This window comes from Arachis duranensis, chromosome 3, assembly GCF_000817695.3.
Source record: "Arachis duranensis cultivar V14167 chromosome 3, aradu.V14167.gnm2.J7QH, whole genome shotgun sequence".
Classification (NCBI taxonomy): domain Eukaryota; kingdom Viridiplantae; phylum Streptophyta; class Magnoliopsida; order Fabales; family Fabaceae; genus Arachis; species Arachis duranensis.
The window spans coordinates 78628353-78638290 of record NC_029774.3 but is presented as its reverse complement, the minus strand read 5'-3'; the positions used below and the strand labels follow the sequence as shown (position 1 = coordinate 78638290).

The following is a 9938-nucleotide window of genomic DNA, read 5'->3' as shown; positions in this document are numbered from 1 at the left end:
CGTAAGGACGGTAGTTAATCCCACTTACATTGAGATGTGAGGTCTGAGGCAAGAGTATCCCGCTCGCATCCCTTTGGAACTATAGAGCGTGCAGGCGCCGGTACCTGGACAATGATCCGAGCACTATATCTCGGGGGTTCCCATATGAGAATTCCGTAGGGCGACGTCTCCATGGAGATGTGTCGGGTTGGCAGTTGAACCGACAATATGATATCACAGCCAGTAGGGTAGGCATTCATCATATGCATTTTCTATCTGCTTGTATGCTTTGTTTACTTGTAATGGCTTGCCTAATTGAATAACATGCTTACTTGCTATCTGAATTATTTGCCTTATATGCTTCTACTTGTGCTTTACTTGCATTGTATATTACCTGTGTTTTCTACACAACTAGAAAATGGATTAATACAGACAGATTTACAGACGGATTTAGTCTTTATTACAGACGGATTTTTGGTTACCGACGAAATTACCGACGGATTTTGTCCCTCTGTAAAAGCCCCGTCGAAAATTATTTACCGACGGATTTTTTTTCCGTCGGAAAATTACCGACGGATTTTTACGATTTACCGACGGATTTTCCCTCTGTAAATTCTCTCTCCATTTCTTGAAGGCGACAAACTTACAGACGGATTTTCTGTCTGTAATTACAGGCGGATTTTCAGACGGATTTTCCGTCTGTAATTACAGGCAGATTTTCAGACGGATTTTCCATCTGTAATTACAGACGAATTTTTCGACAGATTTTCCGTCTATAATTACAGACGGATTTTCCGACAAATTTTTCGTCTGTAATTACAAACGGATTTTCCGACAGATTTTTCGTCTGTAATTTGAACTTTGAAAAATCATCCCACGTTCTGATTACAGACGGAAAATCTGTCTGTAAATCCGTCAATAAGGTAAAATAATTTTTTTTTATTTTTCTAATTGCAAAATAAACTTGTTTTCATACAAAATAAATATAAATTTAATACAAATTTTTATCTAATTTGTATTCGAATATTTATAATATTTTAAAAAATAAACAAATTCATCGTATTATGAAGTACTATAAACAAGCAAGTCAATATAATTCAAAACATAAACAAAATGTGTTGATCATCAACTATAATTCCTAGTATATTGTTCAACCATACTAAAACTATCAGCTATAGTCTTCAGTGTCATCTTCATCATCATCATCATCATCATAGTCCTCTTGTTTCTTCTTCTCAGCAAGAGAAGAATAAGGTGATTGTTTCTTCTTCTCAGCAGTAAGAACTTGAGAGAGAGCAGCTACTGCTGCTGCTCTTTGTGATCCATGACTTCTTCCGGTTGTCTTAGGACTAGAACTTTTGGTTCCGGATGATGATTTAAATGCAGAGTTTAAAGCAGCCAAAGCTTCTGCTCTTTGTCTTGGTCCTCCTTGATTCAGCCCATTCAATCTATCATGTGACTGTGAGAGTAGAAAGTATTAGAAAGAAAGGCAAGTTCCAACAGAGTATGAAATCTTTTCTCAATAAGGCTTGTGACTCCACCGTTGATGCTTCCCTCGGGCCTCTCCAGAATTGGGGATTGTCCAGATTGAAAAGGGTCTTTGGCAGCATCAATGGTTGAAAGTAGAAGAATATTTTCAGGTTTGAGGTCAGTGTGGATTAGACCAAGTTCTCTGTGCAAGTAATCCAAACCAATCAAAATGTATTTGCACATTTCCCTAACTTTATTCAATGGAAGGCATTTGTATCGGTTATATTTGATCAGACGTAGCAAGCTATCACCAAGAAACTCGATAACCATGCAAAGGTGCTGCCCATTCGGGCCAGTGTGTTTAAAGTGGTCAATTAATTGAACAACAAACTTCGAATTTGAAGGGTCACCCTTAGCAATGTATGAAAGAACATCAATCTCATGAAGTGCTGCCTGAACAAACTGGGCTGCACTTTTTTGGATCTTGAGAGCAACATATGACTGCCAAAAAAATTAAAACAGAAGCAAAATACTAACTTAGAGATGATCTAAAAATGAAAATACTGGTTCACTAAAATAATAAAAAGTAATTAGAATTTTTTGTGACATAATTAAAAATGAAGACGCATAGCCGTAAATGTTTAACCTTTAAATAAGATTTACGAATCAAACATGAATACTGAATAAAGGTCAAAGGATAAAACTTAGACATAGTTATATCTTTTTATTTTCTTCTTTCTTTTGGCGCTTCTCATTTTATTTTAATTTTTCTAAATTTAAGCATTTACCAAGGTCCCATAAGAAATAATCCTACTTACGATTATAATCTATAAATACAAAAGGCTCCTATAACAGTCACCTCTGGTTCCTCAGCATTGAAGTTCAGAGCATAGTTCCAATTTCCATATACATCCCACGCTATCTACCTTCCAACAAAGTTAAATATAACGAATGCATTATAAACAAACCTTCCAACAAAGTTAAATATAATGAATGCATTATAAACAAACAAAAGAAAACCAGAATCAGTTTTCATTTTCTCATGAGATCCCATGTGTTTAATGTTACAACAAAGGAGCATGAGATATAAACCAAATCAGCATAAGAACCTATTCAAGGATTAAAAACAGAATTAAAAAAATAAATACTGCAATCAGCAATTCAGCATCCAAAAAATAATATATCATTAAAGTTCAAACAAGGAAAATAACCAAAAAAGCCATCAGATCAACGAAGGACCTCATCAATATTGATTTTATCCATTGACATTAGGTAGCAAATTTAGCATTCTTATCTAAGAATCCAGTAAATATAGTAGTTTCTAACGCAGTATTCTATCAACAGAAAAGAGAAAACATGTGAATACATACATAGTGAAGGAACTTACTGATAAAACATTGTCAATATCATTTTCTGATGCATGTTCTGAAATATGACGTAAAATATTTTAGGGGAAAAAAGGAGGGATTTATTAAAATAAGAGTAAAAAAAGGAGGGATTTATTTATTTATTTTGAAGGTTGTGAAGAACACACCATTTTCCATCATGGATTGCAATTGCTTGACTGCATCCTGGTTGCAAATACCCATCTTCAACTGAAACAAGGACAAATCTGCAATTGGGTTCTTGAAAAAGTGTGACCTTTAACACTAGCACAGGAAGATTCTACCCATTAAAGAAAGAGAAACTAAAATTGATTGATTCAGGTTCCCCAATGGGTTAGAGAAGAAGGTGAGGGTTGCTAATGCTTCTCCACCATGAAAGGATTCAAACTTTGTTTTGTTCAAGTCATGTGAAAGCATGGAAGGGAAAGGGTGGTGGTGTTGTTTTTGGAAAAAGTATAACCAAAAGCTGAAAAATATATATAGGACTACTAAATTTCAACATCATCAACAACCACCTTAGATTATTTTTCTGTTACATAACTCTAATTATTAATAAGATACACACCAATTAATTAAAACACTTTTTCATAAATAAATAAAGAACTAGTTAACCTTGGTAAGAAGGATTTGGGCTCCTGCATATTTAAGATCCCAATTAAATTCTGTTACGCTAGCACTTATCAATTCTTCTTGTATGTACTTCAAATACGCAGGCTTCCTCGTAGCCATGTATAACCATGTTGCTGCCCACATAAGTTCATCCTGTATTATCCAATAATTATTATAAACAACCACATCATCGTATATATATATAACATTCACTTGATAAGATTGATAGGAAATGATTACATTATAGCCTGAGTAAAAGCAGTAGAAGGGACACTCTCCATCATAGGTTCCTTTGTGTGATTTCAAAAACACAAAAAGCTGCCAATAAAATAAGATACAAATTAAAATAAGAGCATGATTGTGTTTAATTATATATAACAAAACATTGTAACATACCGATTTCGCTTCCTTTTAACTCATAATTTTTGAGCCTCTGTTTCATGAAGAGATCCAACTCCGGTGAAAGTTGCTGATTCACATTTAATCTCATTGTAAAGTTACTAGGGATCATATTTCTGTACAAAACTGTGAAAAAGAAGAAACACACAGGGTTAAGAAATTTAAAATTTTGAACCTCATCATGCTATTCAAGTAGTACGCAAGAAAAATTGGAACAAGTTTCTTCGGCTGGGGGTTAGATCCATCTGCTGCATTTTCTGCAAGAGTTGAGACAATGATTTAAGCTTAAAGGCTCTTATCACGATAGAAGTCAAGGTAAAATGATTAGTGACATCTCACCATTTGTTCCAGCAGCTTGCTGGTTCCCTCTTGACTACCAGCTTCTCTTTTAATATCAGCCCCGTCATCTCTATCATTATCATTTCTATCACCATCATCACCCTGGTTCTCTTCTTGAAACTCAGATAGATCAATGTCACCAAACTCCACACTGCAAGGGGGAAAAAGTTAAAAAAATGCAGTTAGCACAAAAAAGTGAATCAATAATCAAGCTGTAAAACATCACATGCAAAGACATATAATCACCAATAATTATCCTAGACCAATATGCATTCAACTAAAACAAGAATCAATGATCTTCTTACCCAGCCAAAACCAAGCCTACTTGCTAATTAGCTTACAGTCACATGCATTCAACGAAATCAATTAAACAAGAATATTCTACTTTTTTGAAGCTGAAACAAAGGAACATGCATACAGGATTTGAATATAAAAGCCACTGGAATTGTATCCTTCTACTTCATAAAGGAGTACAAATTACCTTTGTGAAGAAGAGTCTCTCTGCACGTTGCTGAATGGTAACACCAGTCTTAAGTACTAATGCTGCAAGTGCCTAGAAAACTAGAAAAAAGGACACATGATGAGAACACTAGTTCTTAACAACTAGTTCTTAAATATCACTTAACTCTACCTTTACAAAAGATCCAATAATTATCATCAAACACTTGGATTTCTAATTCCTTAACTAAGAAAAATGTCCCAAAACATTTGAGTTGAGGTTTGGTTTTACCCATGAGAGAAGCTGTTCCACCCGATTGATTCAACCTCACCCACTCATCCACAATTTCCTTCCACTTCCTGCAAATAAAACAGCTCAGTCAAGTACACTGAAATTATGATAAGATTAATTCAATTTTGAAAATAAAAAGAAAAGTAGTGTTTAATCAACAACCTCACAAGTAGCTTCACCAATCTGCGAACGCCATTGGAGGAATGCTTCCGCAACTGATTCACGTGCCTCCCAATGTCAGTCTCCTGCAAGGAAAAACCAAACACCATTATACAGGAAAATAAAATTAATTCAAAAAAAAGAAGCTAACTTACCTTCAACGCTTGGAACTACATCTCTGCCACCAGTTCAACAAGAAAACTTATGTGTTAATAACTACTAATATTTAGATGATTAATATGAGGAAGAATTAGAATTTTATACCTTCAAAATAGAAGATCCATCAAATTTAGTACTATATTCTTCAGGGACTTTCCAAGTTATAATTAAGAAAACCTCAGGTCACCAAGTTCAAATAGAACAACAAGGCAATACACAGTAAACAAGTTTCAAGAGCACAATGACAAAAAGAAATATTAAAAACTATAGAAAGCAATGGCCTACCAGGAATTTTAGGTCAAAAAAGCTTCGATTGCAGAAAATAATTCATCAAAATCAGAGTAAACCTGCAGATTCAAACAAAGCACAAAAGTAGAGTATGATAAATCTAAAAACGGCACAGAAAAATTAAGCCCTAAGATTTATCACGAAGAACAGAATCACAAAATCAGGATATATATACCTGAAATTTGAGATGGTTACGAGAAGAACTAAGAGAGCGAGTTGAGATTAGATGGAAGAGGAGCCAGAGGGAGTAGATGCGATGAGAGCGGTGGCAAAGAGAGATCTGCGACGATGGGAGTAGATGCGACGAGAGCGGCGGCGGCGGAGGGATCTCGTGCGATGCAAAGGATGATAGAGAGAGATTGTGCGACGCAACGGCGGCAGCTGCAGCGGCGGAAGAAGCAGCCACGGAGAGAAGAATGAAGTAGCTCGTGCTACAGAGAGAAGAAGAAGAAGCTCATGTTTGATCTGAAAGAAGCTCGTGTGTCATTTAGGTTTAATTGAATATTTTTCGACGAAAAATTTAAATTACAGACGGAAAATCCGTCTGTAATAATTTAATAAAACGAGCATCTTGTCTACTTAATTACAGACGGAAAATCCGTCTGTAACCATTTCACGGAAAAAAAAAATTAATTTTTCCGACGGAATTATAGACGGATTCTCTTTTTCGTCTGTAATTTATGCTAATCTATTTTTTTTGTTTTTCGACAAAAAAATCCCTCTGAAATTCCGTCTGTATTTCAGTGGGATAAAATCCGTCGAAAATATCCGTCTGTAATAACTAATTTTCTAGTAGTGCTACTGGGATTGAGGAGGTTCGGAAGGCGGTGGCGATGGGATTGCATGGAGGATCGGTTGGTGAAGGCAGTGGGACAGCGGTGTTTGGTTAGAGTAGAAATCCCCTAAGATGGATTACTTGGTTTATTTAAGTCAATGTTGATATATTATGCTTATCTGTTTCAGAATGCTTAAGTAATGAAATCTTGTGATTGATATGGAGCTTAGGATTGCCTTTGGCATCCCGAGGTCTTATGTCCTACATCACTGGGCACTGTTACTATATTGAGAACCTCCTATTCTCATACTATATTTTTGTTGTATTTTTCAGATGCAGGTCGCAACCCACCTCGGTGAGTTATTTTGGATGGTGACAGAAGCGGAGGATCTTGGATTCTTTTGGAGTCTTTTTGGTTTATTTTGTTTATACATCTCTTCTTTTGTATTTTGGTTTGCCTAAAGGCATATATATGAGAGAACAAAACTTGTATAAGCTGTTTTCACTGTATGGTTTTATATACTTGTATATGACTAGCTGGCTTAAACTCCACGAGTCGTGACTAGTTTCCTATGATATTATATACTTATCTTTTGTCATATCTTATTGGTTTCTTGTGCCTTAAGCTAGTAGCTTCGTTAGTACGTTTTGCGCTTTTAAAAATCCTGTTTTGAGCTATATCCTTCATCGGGCTTGTAGACTATACTATTCTTTCTATATATATATATATTAGGTATAAGCTTAGAAACTGTCATAATCTCTGATTAACTTTTGCTTTACAACGTGGGGTAAGGCTTAGGCTAATTAGGATGTTAGAGTAACAACCAATTTTAAAGCTCTTCTAGTTAAACTATTCACACCAATAAGAACAAGCACGTATATCTTAAAGCCCTAGTTACACTATCCATTGAATTGCATGAAAATAACAACAAATTTCATTCCAAGGCCTAGTTATACTGTAAAAATCATTCACAATAGTTCAATCTATTAAACGAAGCAAATCAATCCAGTAAAACTAAAATGCAACTAGAAGAAACGCGACATTGCAATATTTTAAATGAATAGTAATTTTCTCATACCTTTGGTAGTCTTTGTTGCTGTTTTCGTTTGTTTCTGGTTGTTGCTTACGAAATCTTCTTCTGATTCCTTTCCAATAGTGGTTTCCACAGAGAATGTGATTGAAGTTTGAGTGATGTTGAGAGAAATTCGAAGAGAATGAGTGTTTTTGTGTCTTGGTTTCGTATTGAAGATGCAACGTTTTTTCATAATGAAGTGCGAATGGAAAAGGAGGGTTTTTTTTTTCTCTGGCGCGTGTGTTTCAAAATAAATGTATTAAAAATTTAAATATTTATATTTTTAATAAAAAAATTTTAATTTATTATCTTATCCGATCCCGCTACGTTACCAACAGCATTTCTGCCAACATCTACCAACTTTTATTTATAAGAGTATTTAATGGAAGTGTCTTTGTGGATGTGTCTAATAAAAATGTCTTTTTTATAGCTATGTTTAATAGAAGTGTCTTTATAAATATATTTTTTAGATGTGTCTCTTTGTATATGTATTTAAAATATAATAATTAATCATTATTGGTAATAAGTTGGCAGATAATATGTTGGTACCCTATACTTTTCCTTATCTTAACGTATCCTTTTAGCACACACGATCGTTAAACCCTTGTTTACAGGATGTGATAGATTGATACTTAGAGATTCATTTGTATAATATGTGAAGGTTATGGTTCAGGAAGCAGTCCTATAATCATAATGCATCCTCGATCTATTATTAATGGTGCCCCAGAAAGAGACAAACGGTAGCTGTTAATAATTGTCAGATGGGGGGACCCTGGCATTGTTGGAAATTGTATATTTGAGCAGCCAACGCAACTTTCGTGACACTTTAATTTCAGGATCCTTTAACGTCCGCATATCGGTGTAACTTTCGTGTGACAATGAATGAATATTAAAGAGCACGACTAATAATATGCAAAAGGATACTAGAACTCTTAATTGAACTCAAATATCATTTCATTGCATCCTGCTATCATTAATATAATTGATTAGATATATGAGGACGACGACGACGATGATGGGTCTAGTTGGGTGTTTTTATCTTGAGAATAAGCAAATCCATTTTGCACAATATCAAGCAAGAAGGAATCATCTTCTTCAGCATAATAACCAAGCCACTGATGACCAACATGATCTTTCTCTTTCATTACCAAGGGATTAGTAGCTGAAATGTCTGATTCCAAAGGCAGCATTTTTGATGGAACTGGGAATGGTGTTTGGTACAAATCCAAAACAGCAGACTCAAAACAAGTAGTTGGGGTGTTGTTATTATGATCAAAGGCTTCAACTTGAGGAGTGAAAGTTGGGAACTTTGAGAAGCAGTGTTGAGGACAGTAGTGGCATTGGCAGTGTTTATTCCTCCTGCGAAGAACTTCTTCTTAAGCTTAGTGTTCCAGTGATTTTTGACATCATTATCAGTTCTTCCAGGTAGCTGAGCTGCTATAAGGGACCACCTTAACACACACAGAAACAACGTCGTAATACATAAAATGAATGAAGAAGATCCAAGTTAAGTAGTTGATGGTTGTTACTACCTGCTTCCAATGGTAGCATAAAGGGTGGAGATAAGTTTGTCTTCATCGTCAGTGAAAGCTCCATGCTTGATGTGAGGCCTGAGATAGTTGAGCCATCTCAGACGACAGCTTTTCCCGCAGCGTTTAAGGCCTTGATCATCATTAGTCAGATAGAAAGAGACAATGACAGGCAACAAACAAATAAACACAAGGAGGTAGATGAGAGATGAGATCTGAAACCTGCTTTGAGAGGAAGGGCTATCCAGTTACCAGCAGAGCCATGTTTGTTGAGGTAGCTTTTGAGTATTTCATCTTCTTCATGAGACCATGGCCCTCTTTTCACGTTAGCTTTGTCACAGCATGGACTTCTTCCCATTGCCGCTCTCTCTGTCTTTTGTTAGGGCATACCACAACTAGAAGCTATTTAAATAGACCCCATTTTTTCAATTTTCAAGTGAGAACCGGTCAACCACAAGGTACAATCAAACGTTAAGTATTTAACAGAAAAAGAAAAGAATAGTACTTTTTTTTCCTTTTTTTTTTTGGTCATACAATACACCCACACACTAACCTAACAACTACATTAGAAAGCCAATTCTATAGTGTCTATGATATGGTGCCTAAATTTTGCCTAACTTTCTTTTTGTTGTAAGTTTTAAATTTTTAAAAATTATTTATTTTTATATCTTTTAAATTAAATATTAATTTTTAACTCTTTTTAATAAATAGGCACCACATTTTAGGCACCATAGCATTCACCACATTAGAATTCGATCCTGATGTGACTTCATTTGAGGCAAACCTCTTTGCCATTACATCACATGCTTGAGCCACAAAAAGAATAGTCCTTAATACTCATCACCATATCAAATGGACCATGATTCATTCATCATCCAAAGTGGGCCACACTACCATGCCCAGCCCAATAGGCCATGATAACTGGGTGCCCCAAACATCTACAACAACACAAATGTGATAGACAGGATAGTTGACTGCTGAAGCAAGGGTTTGAAAAAAATAAAAAATAACAAGAGACACAGGAAACTATAATCTATAGATAGA

General features: G+C 35.3%; 1 pseudogene; it reads right to left on the bottom strand.

The window, feature by feature from the left end:
* Window positions 1–8351: 8351 nt before the first annotated feature.
* LOC107479620 (transcription factor MYB87-like) lies at window positions 8352–9252 on the bottom strand (annotated as a pseudogene).
* Window positions 9253–9938: the final 686 nt, after the last annotated feature.